The following is a 24,882-nucleotide window of genomic DNA, read 5'->3' as shown; positions in this document are numbered from 1 at the left end:
TCTCTAGGGAAGGAGGCTGCCATGCTGGGATGGAGGCAAGCCTGACTGAGAAGGCCATCCCTACCAGAGTACAGTGTGGTGGGGCTTGGTGTAAACAAGTTAGGTAACCTGTGTCTGCCATCTCCATGTGGTTGCCTCTCAGGGAATGTTCCTAGAATAGCATATCATCTACCTACTGTGTGCTCCAGGCATTTTTTAAATCACTGTTTTCACACTATTTGCCTATAGATTGTTTGCCTGCCTTCTCTCCAGGAGCAGCACAATGCCCTCCAGGCTCTATCCCAGCCAAGCCTTCTGAGCCTTGAAATTCCAGGCTTTTTTTTTTTTTTTTTCTAATTTTATTTAAATTAAATTTGCCAACATGTAGTATAATACCCAGTACTAATCTCATCATGTGCCCTCCTAAATCCCTGTTACCCAGTTACCCTATCCCCCTTTCACCTCCCCTTCTGCAACCCTTTGTTTCCCAGAGTTAGTAGTCTCTCATTGTTTGTCTTCCTCTCTGATTTTTTCCCCCATGCAGTTTCCCTTCCTTCCCTTATGGACCCTCTCACTATTTCTTATATTCCACATATGAATGAAGCCATATGATAATTGTCTTTCTCCAATTAACTTATTTCGCTCAGCATAATAACCTCCAGTTCCATCCACATCAATGTAAATGGTAGGTATTCATCCTTTCTGATGGCGAGTAATCTATTGTATAATGTACTACATCTTTTAATGCATTCATCTGTCGAATAACATCATGGATCCTTCCACAGTTTGACTATTGTGGACATTGCTTTTATGAACATTGGGGTACAGGTGTCCTGTCCTTTCACTACATCTGTATCTAAATACCTAGTAGTGCAATTGCTGGGTCATAGGGTAGCTCTATTTTTAACTTCTTGAGGAACCCCCCCCACTGTTTTATAGAGAGTGGCTGCAGCAGCTTGCACTCCCACTAACAGTGCAAGAGATTCCAGGCTTTAAGACCTACTGGTTGTAAGAACTCATGAAATTTAACCCCTCTCATTTTCCAAGCCAATGATTTTGGGGAAACATTCTCCTTGTGCATTCCCTTGTATCTCTCTCTCTCTCTCTCTTTCTCTCTCTCTCTCCCCTCCCCTCATCCATCTCTGCAACCATGGGTCCCTCCCCTCTGCAGCATTCTCAATGTATTTCTCCCTTAAATCACATCTCCACACTTCCTATCAGCCTCGGTGTGGCCTCTTCTTTCCCTTTAGTTGTGGAGCTTGTTCTGTCAGTCTTTGAGTCAACTTTTGGGGTATTTAGGATGATTTGATCATTATGTAGTTGCGTTCATGAGACGATCCTAGCTTAGGGTCCTCTTATTCAGCCAACATCTTGGGGAAGCCCAAAGAGTAAGGATTTTAAACTGAGGATATTTTGCTTGATTTAGAGATGTTTGATAACCCCAACAAGAAGTAAACACATTCCAATTTAAGCACTTCAAAGGAAAAGACTGGAAGTGCTCGACAAATGTACAGTTGGCCTTTGCACAACATGGGATTTAGGGGCATGGACAACCCACACAGTGGAAAATTTGTGTATAACTTTTGACTTCCCAAAAACTTAACTACTCACAGCCTACTACTGACCAGAATCTTTACTGACAATTGATTAACATATATTTTGTATTTTGTAGGTATTATATACTGTATTCTTACAAAAAGTAAGCTAGAGAAAAGAGAATGTTATTAAGAAAATCATAAGGAAGAGAAATACATATACAGTATTGTACTATCAAAAATTGGTGTCTATAAAAAAGCTGTGTCTGAGTGGACCTGCACAATTCAAAACCATGTTGTTCAATGGTCAACTGTATATTTGGGGTCTACTCTGTGTTTATTTGAAGGCCTCTAACAAACTAAAACAAACTTGACTGGGTCTGTGCCTTTGGGAGTTTATAGCCAAAAGAGAAAGATGGGCTCAAAAGAAGATACTTTGAATAAAATATGAGCATGGGGAGAGCAGAGGTTTGCTGGGGTTGTCAATGGAACACAAAAGAGGACCTAACAGTGCAAAGAAGTCAGGGAAGATATCCTTGGGGGGCTATGTATCAGCAAGAGTTTAATTTTTCCTCACCTGTTTTTACATACAAAATATAAAGTAAGTTTAAATGAAATTATAGCACCAATTTCTGTTAAAATAGGAAAAAAAATCACATATTACCCTCATCCAAGAAAGTTTAATTCATGATCCCAAGAGACTCAGAGACAATGGCCAAAACAAATTGAAGTGTTACATGGCCCATGAAGTTCCAAGTGCATTTTCACAGGTTCCAGAGGTTAATCAGGCTAACTCCCTAGTAATGTATTTTGTTTGAAAAAATTTTCTTATTATTCCCTATTAATATATCACTATTATGAAAAACCAGTGAAGCTAGTAAGGAAAGAATCATTTTTCCCCCAACGGGTGTGTTTCAAAATTTTACTAGGACATTTTGCTTATTTTTAAAAATTGTGAGTGTCTCACCTTTCCCCTCAAGACCGTCCCTGTCTCTAGCCCAAAAACTGATTTTATTCAGCCTCATTAATATGAGTGCCTATTAAGCTCACCCAAATCTATTAGCAACAAATAATTCTTTGGCATAGGAAAACTTTCCCTCAAATGATCTTTAATTTGGGTAGAAAGGAGAAAGCTTTGTATATTAGGTCAGAATCAGTTAAATTTATATATATTATATATTTATATAATTTATAATATATATATATAAATCAGTTAAATATATATATATATATTCTCAGTCTATTAGTTTTCAGAGGATTATACAAATGTGCTTGGTACTCACATTCCAGAATGTACTTAGTTTCTGCCTCCTCTTTGTAGAAATAAAGGATTCCTTCTAGCTCAAATGTGCAGTGACAACAGTTTGGTAAGAAGATGCACACTTAAGTATATAAGCAGCCTACTTTGATGTTCAAGGTATAGTTTTAGGTTTTCAGCTAGTTTTTGACTTTGAAAACAAAGAAAAAAATCATTTTTATTTTTAAAAATATTTTATTTATTTATTCATGAGAGACACAGAGAGAGGCAGAGACATAGGCAGAGGAGAAGCAGGCTCCCTGCAGGGAGCCCGATGCGGGACTTGATCCCAGGACCCCGGGATTACACCCTGAGGGGAAGGCAAACACTCAACTGCTGAGCCACCCAGGCATCCCGAAAAAATCATTTTTAATACATTGTATTAGTTTCACATTGCTGCTGTAATGAATTAGCAAAGACTTAATGGTTTAAATCAATACAAATTTATCCTACAGTCTGGAAGTCAAAAATCTGAAATGAGTCTTACAGTGCTAAAATCAAGGTGTCAGAAGACTGTTTCTTTTGGAGGCTCCAGGAGAAAATAAGCTCCCTTTCATTTTCCAACTTGTTCTTTGGCTCATTCTTTGGCTCATGGCCTTTCTGCACTGCAAACTCTGCTTCAACTGTCACATCTTGGTCCTTGCCTCTCCTACCTTCCTTTTATAAGGACCCTTGTAATTATATTGGGTCCATCTGGATAATCTGGGATAATTTACCCATCTCAATACCCTTAAATTAATCACATTTATAAAGTCTTTTTTGGCCATGAAATATAAAATATTCACAGGTTTTGGGGATTAGAATGTGGCCTTCTTCAGAGGTCCATTATTCAGACTACCATGCCCATCAATAACTAAGTAAGAAAAACAAAATAACTTTCAAGAAAGCAATAACTTTGAATGCAATAGCTATAAGAGAATCTCTTCTGTTCCTTTTTTCTCAAAAAGAAAAAAAAAGAGCAAAGACATGAGTATCTCTATAACCAACACAATATGAACACGATACAAATTAAATGCAAGACTTTAAGTTGCTTCCAGAAAGTAAATGAACTTCTGCCAAGTAAGTCATAGTTTCTAACTTCTAGTGTGGTCAAGGACAAACAAAAAGTGAGTCTGCTGTATGAGGAAACTATTTAATATGCACATAAGGAAAAACTCATTTAGAAGCATGTTATCTGCCAAAATAAAATTGCAATTTTAACCTACCAACCTGAAATTACACAGAAATTCCAAAAGTAATTTAAAATCATAAGCTGGGAAGGATTACAGGCAACATAATATCCTAAATGTGCAAGACAGATGCTTATTTGTGCCAGAGGTCAATGCTCAATTATACTCTGTGTGTCATCAGCTGAGCCAGACAAAGGGAGGATGCTACAGGAGGGAAAAATGGAAGGGAAGATCAGATAATAAGAGACACACACAAAAAAGGAAGAAAATCAAATAAATTAAAAGAATCTCTAAAAGAAACCAAAGAGGGGGGGCACCTGGGTAGTTCAATCAGTTGAGTCTCTGACTTTGGTTCAGGTCGTGGTCCCAGGATCCTAGGATCAAGCCTTTCTTCCCCGTGGGGCTCCCTGCTCAGCAAGGAGTCAGCCTCTGCCTCCGCCTCTGCCCCTGCTCGTGTTCTCTCTCTTGCTTGCTCTCTCAAATAAATAAATAAATAAATAAATATTTTTTTTAAAAAATAAAAGAAATCAAAGAGGAAGAAAAATAAAACAGTCCTTTTTTTCTACAGGGGCAATTTCTGAGCGTATAAAAACAGGTAAGACACTGACATTTATTGAGCATTCTATCACACATGTGACACAAATCCTGCATGACTTGATTTAATTCTTTTGGAAATCTTGTGGGGAAGACCCACCTATACCCATTTTATAAAAGCTGAGAATTCTAGAGAATAATATATTCATGGGGTGAAGGTCACATAGAAAATTTGGCAGGAGAAAGAGTTCTAAATTGGGTTCTTTGCTTTCCGTGTATTTCTTTCACATGCTATTTCCCGCTGCCTTACATTTTCAGGGCAGGGGAGGGAGCTTCTATATTATACTTCTTTTACAGTAGAATACACAACAAAGACATAGTACTTTTCTCAAGATAACTAAAGTGAATTGTTTTGATTACTGTTAGAGATGATATTGTGATTGGGCAGATAGGGTACATTATATGTTTAAAAAGCTGATTCTTTTGCATCTACCCTCAAAACAAAACAAAAACTATTCAATAATAAAACAAATAAAAAGTTTCTACGAAGATCCAGGCTCTGTTCTAAGAGTTAGAAATCCAGTGATGAACACAGCACAGAGTTCCTGCCCGTGTGGTGCTCACTGATTAAGTGGGGAGCAAAGACATTAGTTATATTAAAATTGATAATAAGGAGGGATAATTATTGTGATAAGACAAATCTGAGTTGTAGTGAGTATGCAGAGCATGGACAATGAGCTTAGTTTCTAGAGAATCAGAGATGGCTTCCAAAAGAAATGGCATTGGGCTGAGATTTGGTCTAGGTGTTAGCTAGGAGTAAAGGTAAAAGTTGGTTAGGGGGTATTGTCTGATTAAGGTCCATTTCAAGCATCCTTCATCCAGTGCCTAAAACATTTAGGGTAAAAATGATGAATACCATTCATGTTGGCAGTTTAGAGGGTATATGATTACAAGCTACAAGGATGCTGAAGCCGTGATAACGGAAAGTGCAAAGTTCTTTCCCATGATCTCACATAACAGAACTGGAGAGAGCCTGCTATAAGAAATTCCAGGGGAAAAAAAAAACTGATTTTTTTTATGTTTTTAGTAGCATAAAGGAACTATGATCTTGAGATACTCTAGACCTTAAGCTCCATAAAACATATTTTACTTCATTTTTATTTCCAGTACATGCCCAGCATGAAGCTCAGGGATTAGCTAATGTTACTATGGCTTTCTCATAGTGTTGTCCAACTGAACTCATTGCAGTGATGGAAATGTTCAGTAAATCTGCACTATTCAACATGGTTTCCACATAGGTGGCTATTAAACCTTGGAAAAGTGGCCAGTGTGAGAAGCTGAATTTTTATTTTTCTTTGGTTCAAAGAAATTTAAACAAAAATAGCCTATCGAACAGCACAGATGTACAATCTACAACCCCATGGGGGATGATAGACCATATCATTTCCAGGAAGAAGCTTAGGCTAAAAATATAAAAGTGTTCAGATGAGTTCATAGTTTTATTGTTAACATATTTGCAGTCGAGATCAGGAAAACTATCATGTTCCCACCCTAGATTTTAAGGTGTTAGAGTCAAGGACTGAGTATTACCTGGGAGACAAAATATATGAGTCTTGTAGTAATCTATGAGGACTAACACATATCTAAGTGCCAGGATGTGGAGTCATCTTGGATTAAACCCCATGCAGACCCTCTGCTTAGTATCTGTACATGTATGGCAAGTCTTTCCATTTCTTTATCAGTGCCCTAACCTGAAAAATGGGAATATCAATGATCACAAAACCAGCATGTGTTATTTGACTATTTCTAGTATCTGTCATCTATTACACGCTTAAGAGAAAGAAGTTGATTATCCTTTCCAGAAATATCTAACTCATTTGGACGGAGAATGAGTTGAATTCTGGGCTTCATTTCACATTGAGGATTCATTTAGGGGTACTTTCTGACAAGTCAGTGAAATACAAATAGGAGTGACTGCTAAGATGTACACTATGAAAAAAGACCAAGACAACTGGTTAATTTCACACTGTCCTGAAGAACCAGCATGGAACAAGAATTGCATTTATCTATTACACATCATGACTGAAGTTCAACTGCTGCTAATCCTTGGACCATTCAGATTTTCCAAGGGGATGGGAGAAGAAAGAAAGAAAGAAAGAAAGAAAGAAAGAAAGAAAGAAAGAAAGAAAGGAAGAAAGAAAGAAAGAGAAAACCCACACGCTCTAGGTAAATCTTTGCAACTGTTTACAAGACAAAAAGGAACTCTCTATAGAAACCAAATATAAACAGCATATGTTATTAAACTCAAAACACATGAAAGAATAAAAGAAAGTCACATATATTTTCTCAATGTGACAGAGTCTGAGGCAAGTTTTGGGAAAGTTGAATAAGGCCACAAAAAAGGCCTTAGCTTCTTTTAAACATCATTAAAATATGCTCCCCCTCCAAAAAAAAAGGGATTTTGCCTCTTTCATATGGATGCCACTCAGAAGCCAATAGAATATATTACATTCTTAGAGCACACATCCATTGTCATGTGGTAGAAAGCAACTATCAATGCATAATGTAAATTTATAATTGTATAATGAAGGTCTTTCCTGCTGAACTTCTTGAAACAGATGGGGGTTGTTCCTTGTATGTACTTTTCATTTTAAAGGTTTCATTGCAGTTTCTTCAAAGAGGAAAGTGAATATCATTTGTTTTAGAGTTAGTTCATGTAAAAGCAAGTTTATCATCCTGTATGTGTTTTTTACTGTTGTGTAACAAATTATCACAAATGTAGGGCTTAAAAGACACCCACTTATTAGCTCCCAGGTCATAGGGTTCTCGGTTTGGGATCTCACAGAACTGAAGTTAAGGTGTTGGCTGACTGTATTCTCCTCTGGGGTTTGGGTCCTCCCTCCAAGTTCATCCCTGTTGTTGGCAGAATTTAGGCAAAGGCTACATAGCTAGGAAACGGAGTCTCTATTTCCCTACTGATTGTCAGTTTTGGGGCTTTCTCGGTTTTTTTGAAGTCACCCATGTTCTTTCTCATGTGGCATGCTCTCTCTCTTCATACCAGCCATGGTGAGGCAAATTCTTCTCAAGTTTTGAATCTTTCTGACTTCCTCATTCCACCACTGGTCAGAGAAAATTCTCTGCTTTTAAAGTGGCGTGCATGATTAGATTAGGCTCACTTCTATCTTTAGGTCAGCTCTGCCATATAACATATTGTAATCACCAGAAAGAGATCTCATCACATTTATAAGTTCAAGGGATGAGGGCTTTCAATCTGGCAGGTCATTCCTGAAATTCCCTAGCACATTCTGTATGGGTCGCACAGGACATCTTCTCTTTCATTCAAGTAATATCAGCAGCATTAAAATAGTTGCTAGTTTTTTGCTCTTTTTTTTTGTTTTTGTTTTTGTTTTTGTTTTTTGTTTTGTTTTGTTTTCGTTTTTTTTTTTTTTTTTGCTCTTTCATTTAAATAAGCAGTGCTAATGTAACCCATTTCCCTGTACCACACCATTCCCAGAAAAGTGAAGATTAGTTTCTGGGTTAGTTCTTCTAATTCTGAATATATCCATTTAATAAAAATGTATTGAGCCACCCTAGGGGCCACAATCCAGAGGTATCTCTGGATGCCAACGTAAAGAAGACAAAGTCTGCTGCCCATAAAGAAGTTGTATTTAGTTCGGGGAATGTGTACACAAACCATTATGATGTATGACAAAATGGGATAAGTGTTGTGCTGAAGGCTTTTGTAAAGAGTTCCCCTTTGCAGCTTTTCGTAGGTGACAGCATCTTTGATGCAATGTGATGGAACATAAAGGAGACCACAGAGGAGATTCATAGATGGGTTTCACCACTTAGTAGCTTTTCAAACTTGGGATATTTGTTTAGCCTTTTAGAACCTCAATTTATTTAAATATTTAGTGGAAATAACCAAAGATATCTCATGTAATTGTTAGAACATTATAAACAAAACAATATGAAAACACACGAGTAGATCTTAGCATTTATCTGTTTCTCTTTCAGAGAAAGTCTTTATAGCATAGTTCAGGCAGAGGGTGAGCCAAACAAAAACTTTATTTTCAGGCTCCTGATAGTCAATGGAAGACCTAGCCCAGGAACTGTACTACAGCTTGGCCCCTGAGGCTTCTATTTGTGGTATTTTGTGTACAATTTAGTGAAAGGTGCTACACAGGTCGATTTGCCTATTGGTATAGAACAATAAATACTTGCATTGTTTTGTCTTTCAGAAGTTTTCAGATTGCTCACAGATAATAACTACCTAACATATGATGACAATTAAGTTGAAACAATAATGCACAGATTAACAACATAAAGCTCAGAAAAAGGCTATTGACTGTTGGTCAGTTCTTGTATGCTAGGTATCTCTCTAGAACTATTTGCACTATTTGCTTATTAGATTTTTCTTCATGGGTAGATAAAAAGATAAGCTTCACACGTAATGTCTGAATGACTCCAGATTCTAAATTAGTGGGGCTTGAATCAATAAGACATTCATCAGTGTACATGTTCTTTCAAGTATTTTTCAATTGGGTTCTTTGGAAAATTACAGAATTCACTCCACAGAAACAGGTTCTGCGTTAGGTTTAATTCTGAGAATTATGAACTTCCTGTGTTTATAGTCAACATTGGGAATTTGAGACAACCAGGCTCTTTGTCAATCTCATAATGAGTGACTTTGAAAAGGGGAACAGATCCAAATGTAAGATAAGGCCAGGAGAGCTGGATCATGTGTCCCAGTTGCCCAAACTTGGTCAATCTGTAAGATTTACCTATAAAGGTTATTCACAGTTAACCACAGTGGGAAGCTCACAGTAACTTGTTTTGTGGATTTCAAAACAACCACAATTAGGGAGGAAAATAATCTAAGATTTCAATGTCTCTTCTTCCATCCTTAATCGTATTAAACTACAACGACAACAATAGAATTTTTAAAGCACCGTATACATCATTCATGAGCTCTACTCTTGGTCTTCAAGGATGCCTGCAACTTTATAGTGATCCTGCTGATCTCTTTTATTCTACTTAATAGATGCTCTGTAAGAGTTTAATAAAGATAAGTTGAAGAAGATATGAATGTTATCATCATTTTTATTACCTAAAGAAGGATAGTAATCTGTCCTTCATCTTTTCACAGAGGTTAGACATCTAACTAATTATATATATAAGTAATATATTTACATATATAATTATATACAATAAAATGGGCTTTAAAATATATCTCACTCCTTCAGAAATTTGCCACAGATTATAACAACACTTGGTTATAGCCAGTCTTTGTTATCAGAGATTGAATATATCATTTGTGCTTTACGTAGTCAAGAGCTTCCTCCTTCCTTTGTTCAGTCTCACAGATTATAACCACGTCACTGACACAGAGAGTAGTTTTCCATAAATATCAGCACTAGTAAATACAAAAGTAAAATGGTAAATGTAAAATATCTTAGGGAGACAACGCACCATATAACCAAGTGCACTAGGTAATTTGTGTGTGATACTGTCTTTTAACAATATGACAAATTTTCCATATAAACTGTGTATGGGCAGCATATTTCCTTATCCATAGAGTGTGAAGTGATTGATTCTCTAATAGACTTCATATTAATTGCAAATTACATATTTAAATAATTTTCCTTTTCAGAAAAAAAATGTCACAGCATGACTCTGCATTTTTAACCTCCGGGTTTTTAAACAATACCTCATAGCTTTATTTGCTATACTCCAGGAAAAAAATAATCTATAATTATTCACAAAGCACTTACAACAATCCTTTAAAGTAATTATTATTAGTCTCCATTTTAGAGCTTAGGCGTCAAAGAGGTGTGATTCAAAAATGTCTGTTCTGTATTTCTGCCTCCTCTCTTTTCCTGATAGCAGCTACAACATGGCAAGAGCTAAGTTACTAAGCTACTTACAAATTAAGATCTCACACTTCTCAAAATTTAAAACCACACACATACATGCTGCACAAAAATCTTATTTTAGTTTCTTGGACAAAGTGGTTCTTGAGGCAGTGTTCAAAGTTTATATGCACGTTAAGATGGACTAAACATCCATCCACTAAACCTTTGAACTTGATGAGTCACATTACTATGAGTATATATACATGTTCTACTTTGAATTCTTAATTTTTTATTTTGTTTTAATGTTTATTAATAAACAATCTTTCAGTAACTCAGAGATACTGATGATCTAGAACTGCATTAATAAGAGCAAGGACATCAGTCAGAAAGTGTGTATTATCCTTTGAAATGAAATAAACAGAAAAGATCCTTTGTCAAAGTCCCTCTGTTTTCACGGGCCCCTTTGTTGCCATAGGACAGGAGATGAATCTTGTGATTTCAAAAATGCTGGGGAGTGGGCTCACTGACTCCAGAAAGGGGGGAGTAATAGTAGGGAAAGAACGTCTTCATACTCAAGTGGTTGGAATTTGATCAATCCAGGTTGGGACTAGCTCATGAGAAGCTTCAAATATACAAGCAGAAAGAAATGGGCTTATTTTTAGTGGATAACTGCCCTCCAGGCAAAATAATTCCCCTGCAGGGTTAGGTGGAATAGTGGTTTGTCCATGCATTTAGAATTTGGTGAACTTTTATTTTTAAATATTTGTGAGTCTTATGATATTTACAAAATGAGTTACCATATTCTTGAATCAATTATATAAGCTTTCTTACACAGCTTGGAGTGATTGAGCATTGTGGGGGAGGGGCTGCAACTGTTTCTCTCTTAACTCGGCCCAACTTCCCATTACTTATTTTTGAAAATGCCCTATGGACTCTCTAGTCATCAAATATTATTGAAACCCCATGTAAAATAACCAGAACATTTGCCTTTAGTTTCCATATGGATTATGCAGAGGTTTCCAAAATAATGCAAAAATATATTTGGCTCGCTCGGTTTGAACTCTGTGAACCTAATATTAAGACAAACCAATGAAAACTAACAGTTTTTCATGATATAGAAACCTAGCACACAGCTGGTTTTGTTAATTAGGCTACTAATAAAGAAGAGATATGGAACCAAAATCCCAAAGAATGGCTCTTCTTTAAAAACAAAATGTTCACTGAGCAGGTGGAAAGATGACCATCAGCGAAGCAGTTGTAAAACAACAGAGTGTGTTGAGGAAGGCCTTGCCCGGGGTCAGAGACAGCCTGGGGCCTCAGAACCACTCCACCTTTTACTGGCCATACCCCTGAGAAATTATTTGTCTTTTCCAAGCCCTGCTGTTATTTTTTTCATGTATAAAAGAGTAATAATGGCAATTTTCATCCACTTATATTCATTTTCATCCATTTATGACATTGTGTTGAGTGCATATTATGAGCTCCACCCTCTTTTGGTGCCAGGAAAATAGAAATGAAGAATATAAACAGGAGTGTCCGTCCTTGTGAGACTTACCTCTTAGCAGGGGTGGAAAACTGATAAACAAAATAGTTAAGTGAATGTATAGGGTATTGAAAAATGAAAAAGAGTAAGATGGGGAGCACTAGGTAAAGATATTTTAGGTAATGTGGTCACAAAGAGCCTTATTATTATGGGAACATTTGAGGGACTGAATATATCTTACCTAGGTAAAGATATTCAAGGGAAAGAGAATGTGGATTCCCCTTTTTGGCCACCAAGCTGCTCTTCTCCAAAATATGAACACTTTCCTCTCTAGTACAATGTCCCATTAGGGTCAATGCCTCAGTAAGCCTGGATTCAAAGTTGTCCTTCCAGGAGGAAATGAAGTTGGGGTTCTCTGTGTGAAAGACAACGTGCTAGAGTTAGAAGAAAATCTCATGGCATATGATCAATATCCATCCTATGCATCACAGCAGAGAGGCAGTTCACAATACTAGTTCAGAAATGGGAAAATGGGATTGAAATTCTTTGGCAGTTTACCTAATGGATCAATCATTCATGAGAACAGGAAAAAGAAGAAAACAATGTAGTAATGTTATTCTAAATGAGTGTTTAATATTAAACACAATCACAAACACTGGGGTCTGGTGATATTTTTTTCAGATTTTTTCCTCTTTCTCTCTCTGTCTCTCTCTCCATATAGATATAGATATAGATAGATAGATAGATAGATAGATAGATGATAGATAGATAGATAGATAGATAGATAGATATGTATTTCAGAAAAATCCATGTTAAGAAAGGCCACATTCTAGAAAGTCTAGTTTATGACTCTTATGTTGAATATTAAGCCAATTATTAAATATGCCTATGACATGATCTAGTCATATTTTATTTTTCTTACCTCCACATTTACTATATAGAGAAAGCTCATGAATTACCCCCTGCCTTGCTTATAAACATCCAATAAACTAATTTGAGCATTTCTCCACTGGTTATTTAATGGGAAACTTCTGTGAATCATTTTGTAAAACAAATCAGTCTCAAGTCCTCTGAATGCTTGGCTATTTATGTATTAGATTTTTCTAGTATGGGGAACACCCGTTTCTCCAGCAGGAAGGAGGACAACTCATTGCTGCAGGAAATGAAAGCTAGTCACTTTATTACTTTTCTTCACTGTCTCCGGCCCAGGCTAATCTTGTGTGGCCCAGGGAGGAGCTAAGTTGAAATAACCATTCGAACGCTGCACATACATCACCCGGGAAGTGAGTGTGGGTTGATCTGCGACACTGCTTTGTTTTGGCATTGTCACAGAACCCCTCTGCTAACACGGAGAGGACAGATAAGCATCCCAAATTGATCATTCCCTTGGGAACACAGGGAAGGCTGCTCCTCCTCTCCATCACACATGAATCCGCAGTTAACCTTTGTATATAAATGTTGAAAGCTTGTGCTTTATGGAATTTACAACCGTCATTCTCTTGAATTCCCAGCAAACTATCTTTAGCACATGAACCTCATGGCAGGTGAAATTAAGGCGTTAGCATCCTATGTCATTACCCTGACGAAACCTTCTAAATGTAGCCTAAGATTTAAGAATAGCATTCATGCATAATTCTTATAACTTGGAACCATAAATAAGTGAAAAGTGGAGTCATATCTTAAAGATGTCAGGCTAATAGTTGGAATGTGGCTTTTCCATAGTCGCTCATTTAGGACCAAAGGTGGAGTGGATGGATGCTATTATCAAATATACAAATCTATTTATGTAAGTAAAAAATATCATTTTAAATATTTATTTAACTAAATAAATACTATTGCCTCTTTAGTAACACTAGAATTATAGTTTGTCCTAGTGATGGTCTTAGAGAGATGTATACCTATTTTCCCGACTAACCGATACATGTCACAATAAAAAAATTAGAAACCAAGCCCTAATCCTGAATCTATTCATTGCTCTCAGCTCATCCTAAACATGGCCTCCCAAGGAAAACAGATAGTCATGTTGATCCTCAGCATCCTCCATTAGCATTTCTTCCTTCACATTACCTGTTGGTAATACAGATGCCTTTGACCTTTGTGACGTGTTGTCTATCAAGAGGAATTTGCAAAGCATTCATGAAATTTAGTCAAAGCTATGTTAGAAACGTGGCCAATACCAGGAACAATGGTTTCAGAGAATATCTGGGAGCCATTAAAGAGAGAGCACAGAGAAAAAGGTCAGTATCCATTCTTCTTTGCTTCTCTATGTAATTAAAAAGAACAAGTATTTTCCTAGAGTGACAATAGAAGAAGGAACACTTTTCAATTATATCATTAATCTCTTGTCATAATTCTACTCAGCACTTGGCTTTGTCTGTATGCACATAGGGGCATGTGTTTTCCCTTTTGAACAAATCCTTCCTTAGAAAGCAAGGAAAAAGGGGCAGAAGCAGTAACACTGCCCAAGAAGGGGCAAAGAAAGTTCAACGGAGTAGGTGATGCTTGGGTTGGAATCTAAAAGATGATGCCGCTAGTTGGATGAAAATGGGGAAGGAAAATCAAGGCAGGAGGAATAGAGTTTGCAAAGGCACAAACAGGCAACAGTCTAGGCTTACTTTGAAAAACCATATAGGTTGAGCTTTAAGGCATGGCTTGTTAGCTTGGCAGTGATGAGAGGAATAACTTTCCATCTTAATTTGAGTTCTACCAAAAGAAGATTCTGAGGCAAGGATAGTAGTGCACAGTTTACTTGACAAGAGATCCCAGGAAACTCATTTAGGGGAATATGGGAGTAAACAGGGAAGGGGAAGAAACCACAATAAGGTGAGTTATGTAGCCATTATCACGGTGGACAACTGGAATCAATACTGTGAGGACACTCTGGAAGAGTTTTTAGAATACACTTCAGGGTTTACCAAGGCCTGGGCAAGCTGGGACATTAAGTAACTAATTACACTGTCATCATTGGAGAAAAGTACTAAGCTCTGGCATGTGTGGCTTGTTTTGTGCATGGGTCAAGTATTTTGTAGCCATCAAAGATGCCCTTGGTCAGAGTCACAAGGGGTTTACAGCGAGCAGCTTTCTGTGCGTAGGAGTAAATTTGAGGTGATATGAGAAAGGCACCAACAGTTTTTGCCCAGCCTTCTTTCCTACTATCTTAATGCTGTTCTTGTTCTCCTTCGGCCCTCCCCTCTCCCTGCCAGTCTTCTACTTACTTAGGAATGCCTCCATCAGAATCATTCCTGCACTATAAACAGAGATGCAGAGATGCTTCCTCAGCTCCTGGAACACTCTGGTCTCTTGGAGAGAGATGGCAAAATAAGAGTCTTATAAACTCTAAACCCCCAGTCCACAAATTGTTTTGACTTGACACCTTTCTACCAGATCCACCTGAAGATCCACTGGTTGTTGAAGTAACAAAATATCTGGTGAATTAGAAACAAGTAGAATACGCTCTTCCCTTACAGAAGAGTCCAGAGTCTGAGCACTTCCTTTCAAGGAGGGTTTTGATAATCCCCTTCCAAAAACCTTATTCAACACAGGAGCCCAGATGTGTGGCCTTGTCAAAGAGTTAGAGATTTTATACTCTTGTTAGGTTAAAAAAATGGAAATGAGGATTTACATGAACTTTCACATTTTAAAAAATTATCCTTTCTAGTTGAAGTGGGTTTGGAAGATCAGGCGTTCCGGTCTCCATATTCCTTGAATTGGTGTTGAGCGTGATCTTGCTGAAAAGTTCAAGGAAGCTTCTGGTTCATGATACGTTCAAGTTATTGTCATCTCAAATGCATCTCAAGTGGATAATTTATTACTGAAGTAGAGATTTGGAGATTGGAACTTGAATCATTAGTTGACTTCAAATCACTTTACCTTTCTAAAGGTCAAGTTATTTATCTATAAATGGGAATAAAGGGAACACCTTCATGATGTAGTTGAAAAACTAGATGAAGTTCTTTATGTGTGTGCAAGAATATATGGGTGTGTGTAAATTATTATATTATTTTATTGTGTGTCTCTATACATTATCTTATTAGTCTACTTCTAATGCTAGAACTGGCTTTGTTTAAATAATTTAACTTCACAGCTACTAGCTCTATAAAATGGATTGGATTATACCAGTGGTTCTCAACTGGGGCAAATGGATCTTTGTCCTTGTCTGAAGACAGTTTCATTTGCCTGGGGTTGATAGAGACCAGAGATGCTGCTAAACATCCTACAATGCAGAGGACAACCCCTATAGTGAAGAATAATCCAGCTTAAAATGTCAATAGTGCCAAGGTTGAGAAATCCTAGATTAGATGATCATTAAAAAGATCAATATTAAGACTTTTTTCTCCCCAGTAAATTGCAAATATTTGTTTAGTACCAATGGCTTCCTGTTACAGTCAAAGGAAATCTAAAATCATGTCCAGGACCTGCAAAAGTCTATGTAATCTGACCCTTCTTGCTTGCCTGGCCTTATTGCAAGTTCTGCCAATTTGAACTCATTCTGGTTGGGCCAGGCTGGTCTCCATACTGCTCCTTCAAAATGGCAAAATCCTCAGGGATTTGGATGTTCACTTCACTATTCTAGAAATCTCCTCCCTGCGTTTCTGCTTCTCTAACTTTCTCATTTTATATACGTCTCTGTTTAGAATTTACTTTATCTGAGATGTTTCCTAATCTTCCCTTTTGAAATGCCCCCATGCTTCATCTTTATCTCCTTAGACTGCCTCCTGTTTTGGTCACTTTATTTTTGTGCACAGAGTCATCCCCAGTGCCTGGTACAGAGAAGGTGCTCAACAAACATATGCCAAATGAGTGAATGAGTAAATGACTCGGCGTCCTATTGCCAGACACCTTTTTTTTTTCCCATAATATCTGAAGAGTTTTCCACTTTTATTTTATTTTTTTAAAGGGTTTTATTTATCTATTCATGAGAGACACACAGAAAGAGGCAGAGACAGGCAGAGGGAGAAGCAGGCTCCCTTCAGGGAGCCCGATGTAGGACTTGATCCCAGGACCTTGGGATCATGACCTGAGCCAAAGGCAGATGCTCAACTGTTGAGCTACCCTGGAGTCCCTTTTTAAAAAATATTTTATTCATTTATTCATGGGAGACACACAGAGAGAGGCAGAGACAGCTTTTCCATTTTTAAATACTGGTTTTAATTTTGTGATTGCAACATGAAAGATGCCAGACACTCTCACCACAAATAAAACTTACGAGAAAAAAGATCTTATATGGATTACAAAGATTATAGATTTTAATCTTATGGAGAAAAAATAGCAATTATTTTTGCATAATTTGCAAGGATAAAGTTCTTTCCATTAGGAAGATAAAAATTCATAGGAAAAGGCTCAAGGTTGCATTTATGTGAGGACTAGTGATGGACTTTTCTGGTTGCTTCTTTTGTTTGCTTTACATTGTTTTGGTTTGATCCAGAATGCAAGAGATTCCCCCCTCACTCTGTGACATAGTTTGGAAGGTTATCCTGACTCCTAATGAGGGCAGGGCAAGATATTAGTTCCCCTTGTGTGCCAGTTCTTGCCTTAAGGCAAGGATTTGACAGCATTCATTATTTTAACAATCTTCTGAATCAGTATGATTCATTTGGTGTTTTATTTGCCTGTTTTATTTACATGAGCACAATAAGAGCTGCTGATTAATACACAAAGAACTTCTTAGTGTGTGGATAATAAAATAGCCCTAAATTATATTAAGACTTAAAAAAAAAGAAAGCCTTCATGTGGAGATTTTGTATATCCTCCAGGGTCATAATTTCAACTTTTGTGTGCCAGAAATATCGAATTGCCTTTATTAGCTTGCTTGTAGATAGCAAGAATCAATAAATATTGTTTACTTCTCAGGGCCTGGTCTGGCTTGCCTATCACAGCAGAAATATCTTTTTTTTTTTCTTAATTCCGAAATCCCCCTAGCTTATCTATGCTCCTGACCTGCCAGAAGGATTTATTTACCTTCTTGTAAAGCTGAGATCCCTTCAGTCATAGACCAGATAACAGGCCAGTTACCACGGAAGACTTTTTAGGTACCAATTCTCCCTTTTTATTATATTACCCAGAATTTCTAAAATAAACCTATTACTCCTTTATATATATATATATATATATATATATATATATATATATATGAACAGGTATAGGAATGATGTATTCCGCTCTGGGCACATTGAGAGAGAATAGCTACCATCCATTGAAAAGTAATGCAAAAGGAATTTGGCAAACAAAAGAGGTAAGGAAAAACAGGTTCTGGTTAAGAACTCTAATTAAATGATAAATATGGTCTCTTGAAGTAGTATGGTTTCAATGAGGTGGTCTGATAATTGATTAAAAGACTTAACCTTAAATGTTTTCTTAAATATCAAGCCAATACCCCAAGGTATCTTCAGCTTTTCCTTCATCCGTGTGCCAGGTCCATGGTATACTCCACATGGAGGCTAAGTGCTGAGCTGTTTGATTTTTCACAGCCACCAAGTAACAGGATTTCTGCAAGAATGGATGGCTTTCTGGTTTACTTTTCCCCCACAGGCTTAGATTAATCATTGGCACACAGTAGGGATTCAATGAGTGCTTTTTTTAAGAGTTTATTTATTCATGAGAGACACAGAGATAGAGGCAGAGACATAGGCAGAGGGAGAAGCAGGATCCTCTCAGGGAGCCAGATGCAGGACTGTATCCCAGGACTCTGTGATCATGACTGGTGCCAAAAGCAGAGGCTCAGCCCCTGAGCCACCCAAGTGGCCCTGCATGGCTTTTTTTAAAAATGTCTAATATAAACTTACTCAGTGATATTTTCCTCATTGAAGATATTTTAAAATAAATGAAAATAACCAGTGTTTCAAGAAAGATAAGTATCTAGCAGAGGAATTTAGATAATGGCAATATATGAGTTGATTCCCAAATATCCATTTTTGTTTTCATTTCAAAAATCTTTTTTTTAGAAAGTAATATAAAAATGATAGATTGCTGCATTACATTTCCTGCATCTCAAAAATTTTAATTCAACTTCTAGGCATTTTCTCAACTATATACATTAACAGGATTTGCTCCTAATTTTGAATGGGAAGGGTATCTGTTTTCTGTTTCTTAACAGTGATATTTAGACCTTCTTTCTTCGTTTCTTCAAGAAAATGGTTGACATTGAGTTTGAATAGTAATTGAGTCTGGTTCAGAAGGTATTGTGCAGTTATAGATCTCTCTAATTTTGAGAGCCTGAGATATTCAAGTATCTAAGTATTCAGCTTCATTTCCATGAGAAGGTGTGTGGATAACCATTCTGGCAACTTGGGACGACCCTGAAAGCTATCTGCAAATCCTGTCCACCGCCTAAGCACCGAACTGGCTTTGGTCCCCACACAGGCCTTTGCAGCAAACTGGAGTTCAATATTGTCAGCTTCAGCCTCCAGTGTTCTACTGTGTTGTTGATCAAACATATACTCCTGCAACTTAGACTTGTCAAAGTGCCCTCAAAGTGCCGAAGTGCCAAACCATTTCCAGAACAAATGGCCCAAATCATTGTGAGAAAAATCAGACCTAGGATGTCCAGTAAAATCAACCAAGCTAGCCTTGATGCTGTGTGCCCAAATACTGCCTGCAGTTTCATGACCCAGAAGAAAAGCAAGTTGGTGAACATCAATCCCACTATTCAAAAGCCCAGTGAAGATAAACCCTTATCCGTTTGGAATCACAAAGGCAGTGCTCACTTGTGCAGCACATACACTAGAATTGGAATTACTGAGGCATTTGTGTCAGCCACTTGAGTAATCCAGTGGATTCAGACACCCCTGGGGCATCTTTATTGTGTTTAATGAGATGATAATCCACTTTTTTAACCATCAACTATGGGGCGTCTTTCTCAGCATATCACTTAAAAATTCCTCCATCCACGCTTCATATTCCAGTTCTGACAAATGTCTGAAATGTTCTTTTCTCAAGAAGAGTTAAGATAGTTCCTTCCTGGGAGTAGAATAAAACTCTACAAAAGCAATCCAAAACTATTCAACCCCAGGGGCGCCTGGATGGCTTAGTGGGTTGAGCATCTGCCTTGGGCTCAGTTCCTAATCCCAGGGTTTTGGGATTGACCTCCAAGTTGGGCTCCCTGCTCAGTGGAGAGTGTTTCTCCTTCTCCCGCACCCCCTGCTTGTATTCTCTCTCTCTCTCTCTCTCTCTCTGTCAAATAAATAAAATCTTTACAAAACCAAGCAAACAAAAATACTCAACCCAAAGAATAACTTTTATTATTTTTTTCTTCCCTACACTCTCATTAAATAGTCCCTTCCACGTAGGGGGAAGGGCTTGCCACCATTCCCTTATGCCGCTGCACACTGATGTTGATCCTCCAGTAGTCTCTGCACTGGTGTAAGAATTTCCATCAGGAGAGGAGCTACAGCTGTTGAAATGGCTAAGGACAGAAACTCTGCCCCCCACAGATCAAGCAGGAATGACCGAAACTTCTTTTATCAGTAGCTGCCTTGAGAAAGAGTCATTTCATGTGGTGCATTTTTTGGGTAAGGATCCAGATTTCCTTACTTTTGGTACTCCACAGGCATCCTGTTCTTCTGTAATTGAAAGTCCTATAAAAATGAAAGGATCCAGGCAGAAAAGCCAACCTATCACACTGATTCACTTCCAGGCCCTGACACTGATTACTCTGTGGTTAATTTGTACTTGAGGGCAGTCCCTGAGGTTACAGGCAATGTGTTACATTTTCTCCAGTTGGTCTACAGAAAACAAACAAAAACAAAAACAAAAACACCACAGCTTAGTAGCAGTCTGCAGGCCATAGATGAAGGTCGTCTTTGTTTGATTATCCTAGTAGTGGTAAAAGTCAAGATGATTCCTTCCAATCAGTGAATGTGTTTGTTGGCTTGCTTTTCTGAGTTAGTAAGTATTGTAACTGCCTCTTTCTCTTCCCTGCTATAAACTCAATGAGGGAAAGGATCATGACCTGTCACTATTATAACACCAAAACTAGGTACAATATCTGCGAAAAATAGATGCTCCGTAAGTATGCTGAAGGAAAGAATGCATGAGCCAGCAAAACTGTCTCTTAAATGCTCATTAGAGCACGGTGGTGAAATCAATTAGCCTTGACCTAGAAATCAAACATGTTCAAGGCATGATGCCCCCCGCCTTTTCATTATCTATCTTTTCCTAAATCTTGAAAGTTCTAAGCCTCAATCTCCCTAGCTGAGGAATAAACAGAAATCAGTGTGCCCAGCCCTTGTAAGACTTTGGAGCTTCTCCTAAGATAATGCAGATGAAAGCACTGTGAGTTATAAGCTACTTTATAAATGTACACTCAGACATGGCATGTCACCCTGACACTGATCAGGGAAATAATTTAGGAAGGGAGCAGGGAGTGGAAGGAGGTGGAGAAGGTTTAATTTGCCAGAATTCTCTGGGGGGTATGGTATGGTATACAGATGGAATAAACATTTGATAAACTACTTGAGGTGTTGAGTGAGAGCCTTTACCACTCCTACACCAAGAGGCATGCTCCAATTTCAAATAATGCTGAATGAAGCTTCCTTCTAAGAAAGAGTTCTCCACTTCCTTGCAGACTTTTGAATATAGAGTGGGACATAAGTATGGAGGCAGAGGTGCATTGCCTGTGGCACAGTGGATAATCCTCCCACCCCCCAGCAACTTTTCCTGAAGATTAAAGAGCAAAAATTTATTTCTTTAAATTAAGACTTTGAGGGATGCCTGGGTGGCTCAGTCAGTTGGGCATCTGTCTTTGGCTCAGGTCATGATTTCGGTGTCCTGGGATCAAGCCCCGCATCAGGCTCCCTGATCAGCAGGGAGCCTGCTTCTCCTGCCCTGCCCCCTCTGTCAAATAAATAAATGCATAAATCTAAAAAAAAAATGAATTAAGAGATGATGTCTGCCTATCAAAGATAACAAAGTAAAAACCTGCCCGGGATGAACACATATTGTATATCCAACTTCATATATAATCAGGTCGGAGTCCTATTGGACTACACTGGACCTGAAGAAACTCCAGCCTGTGTATCAGAAAGTCAGAATATATTATATTCATATAGGAGGGACCAAGCTCAATCTTATTAGCCAAAAAGTGAAGCTCACATAGCAATGTTCGGACCGACCTGGAGTCAGAACCTTCTGGGCTACCGAATGTTTGAAAGGTGATTATATTTTAGGTATTGATTCAAACTCATCGAACACATTGCTTATTTGTACCACATTTTGCCATTCCCTGTCTCCAAACAGATAGACTCCATCCAAACTAGGCAAATGAAAACTGGTAACGGCTTGCTAATGGATGTCAGAATCTTAGCTCATTTTATTTGTGTTCTTTCATTTATTCCTTAATTCATCAAACATGTATTAGATGCCTGAATGGTCCAAGCATCTGGAGCTGCATAGGGAATTATAGTAAATACAAACAAACATTGTGTGTATGTGTGATCTGAAATGTTTACTAGTTGTGGTATGAGAGAAGAAACATACCATTAAAATAAAACATTTGGCTCTTGGGCTAATTTCCAAGATGTTTGGAAAAAAAATTGTCCATTTTGTGCGTTCCCTCTTCATGACTGGGTTAAATCAGGAATACAAAACCACCAGAGATTTGACTGCAGTATTTCATTTCTCTTATACAAGTTAAATAGAATACTGTCATTCAAATTATGCCTAATCTCCCCTTGATATTTTTGCAAGATTACCTGAAAACTTCAAAACAGTGTGAAAAAGACTCACCTATTCATGAATTAATTCAGCAAACATTTATAATACTTATCATGTGGCCAGGCACAGTGCACAAGTACTGGGGAGGAAAGACCCAAATAAAGAGTTCTAAAAGAACTCATCTTTTGAAAATAATTAGCAGTTGAATAAATAACTTATAATTCACTGTGGTGGTACAGTTCTATCAATTCATGCAAGATATAGAGGAAGCATAGAGGCACACGGAGGAAGGTGAGGTTCATTGGACCCGGGTGTTCAGAGGCTTCCCAGAGAATGTTAAGCTTAAGTTATATTTGAAAGGAAGAATAGGGGGTGAAGGTAGAGATGGGCATGTCGATATGAAGGATCAACAGTCATCAACAGACACCTGCAACAAAATGTGTGTCCTGGATCCTGGGAAATATAACCAATTCATGTCTGCTGGATTAAACTATGGTAAACAGTACTTTTGTCAAAGTTGTTTTTTTTGTGTGTGTGTGTGATATTACTAACTTGAGTATGATGAATCCTTGTGATTCATTAGTTGAGATTTGCGCAGAGTCTTCCCCATTCTCTGAGTCTTCCACATTCTCTGTCTCTCCTTCAGACTGTGTTGCCTTTGTGATCGTAGAGTTATGATATGGTTAAAACCAACAATGTCCTTGTAAAAATGGTCAAATGATTGTAGAATTGACCACATGATGGCAAAGATAACATTGGGAGATTTAAATGCCTGTCTATGGTCACAGAAAGATTTGTCTAAGATCTATATTCCTGTTTGCCATCTCCTCGGTAGCAGCTTTTATTTTCTAATAGGCTTTTCCATCCCTCCCTTCCCCTTCCTCCTCTTCTCTTCTTCCCTCTCCTCCTCCTCCTCCTCCTCCTTCTACTTACCCTGCTCCCTGTCTTCTTCTCCTCCCCCTCTTCTTCCTCCTCCATTCTCTATGACCCTCTATGTCTATGACTACATACTAAACCTGGACTTTCATCTGTAAAGTATGTGTGTGTGTTTTTTTTTAAGATTTTATTTATTTATTTGAGAGACACAGGGAGAGAGAATATGAGCAAGGGGAGGGGCAGAGGGAGAGGAAGAAGCAGAGTCCCCACTGACTCCCCACAGAGCACGGAGCCCAGCCCGATGTGGGGCTTGAACCCCTGTAAAGTGGTTTTATTTATTTATTTATTTTTAAGATTTTGATTTATTTATGAGAGACACACACCCACACACAGAAGCAGAGACACAGGCAGAGGGAGAAGCAGGCTCCTTGAAGGGAGCCTGATGTGGGACTTGATCCCGGGACTGGGATCATGCCCTGAACCAAAGGCAGACGCTTAACCACTGAGCCACGCAGGCTCTGTAAAGTGTAAAGTGGTTTTAAATCTGTTCCTAGAATTCTTTAGAACTTCCTGTGAAGAATCCTTGGGGATGATTGAGTCAACGGCATTGCAGGCTTACTTTCTTCACAGATCTTTGACAGATTCATATAGATCTGCTATTTAAATTGGGGCTTTGGGCAAGATTTTATTTGAAAAAAGAGGATAAACTGAAGCAATCAGAGGGCAGTGACAGTATCAATACTATATAGCTACCCAGGCAGAACTACTTTCAAACATGGGTCTTTTATTCCCAGATGCTCATCCCATTCAGTTATTCCAGGAGAGCAGTCTCCTCCACCACATTTCCCCTTGTAGCAAAAGAAATCCCTGTCTGTGAACTGTAATAACAAAGAGGGTCATCATGTGATCCCTGTTTCCCCTCAACTGTAGACTTAACTGCCTCCTAACCTCCTTATAGCTTTTTGTTTAGAGATTTTTTATTTATTTATTTATTTATTTATTTATTTATTCATTCATTCATTCACTCACTCATTCACTCATTCATTCATTCATGAGAGACACACACAGAGAGAGGCAGAGACATAGGCAGAGGGAGAAGTAGGCTTCATGAGGGGAGCCCGACGCGGAACTCAATCCAAGGACCCCGGGATCAAGACCTGAGCCAAAGGCAGACAATCACTGAGCCACCCAGGTGCCCCTCCTTCTAGCTTTAATCAGAAAACCTCTGTCCATAACTTTATAGATTTAATTCAGTTTGAAGATGCTAACCATGAATTTATTCCATTTATTATGCTCAGCGTGGAAACACAAGGTTAAAAGTATACGTGTGGTCTTTGAAATGGAATTTCTCATCAACTCCTCTGGGTATGGGAGACATCTACGTGCATATACGTGACTTCTTCAGTGAAACCAGTCTGCATTGGAGGCATGTTTTTATGGGTTAAATTTGTCCCTAAAAAGATATATTGAAGTCCCAACCCCCAGTACCTCAGAAAAGTGACTT

At 38.1% G+C, this 24,882-nt stretch overlaps 1 pseudogene; it reads right to left on the bottom strand.

Annotated features, from left to right (window-relative positions):
- Positions 1 to 18,853: 18,853 nt before the first annotated feature.
- Positions 18,854 to 23,480, bottom strand: LOC121498567 (annotated as a pseudogene).
- Between the last annotated feature and the right edge of the window lie 1,402 nt (positions 23,481 to 24,882).

This window comes from Vulpes lagopus, chromosome 9, assembly GCF_018345385.1.
Source record: "Vulpes lagopus strain Blue_001 chromosome 9, ASM1834538v1, whole genome shotgun sequence".
Lineage (NCBI taxonomy): Eukaryota > Metazoa > Chordata > Mammalia > Carnivora > Canidae > Vulpes > Vulpes lagopus.
The sequence above is the reverse complement of the archived record's forward strand: the minus strand, read 5'-3'. Positions and strand labels throughout refer to the sequence as shown.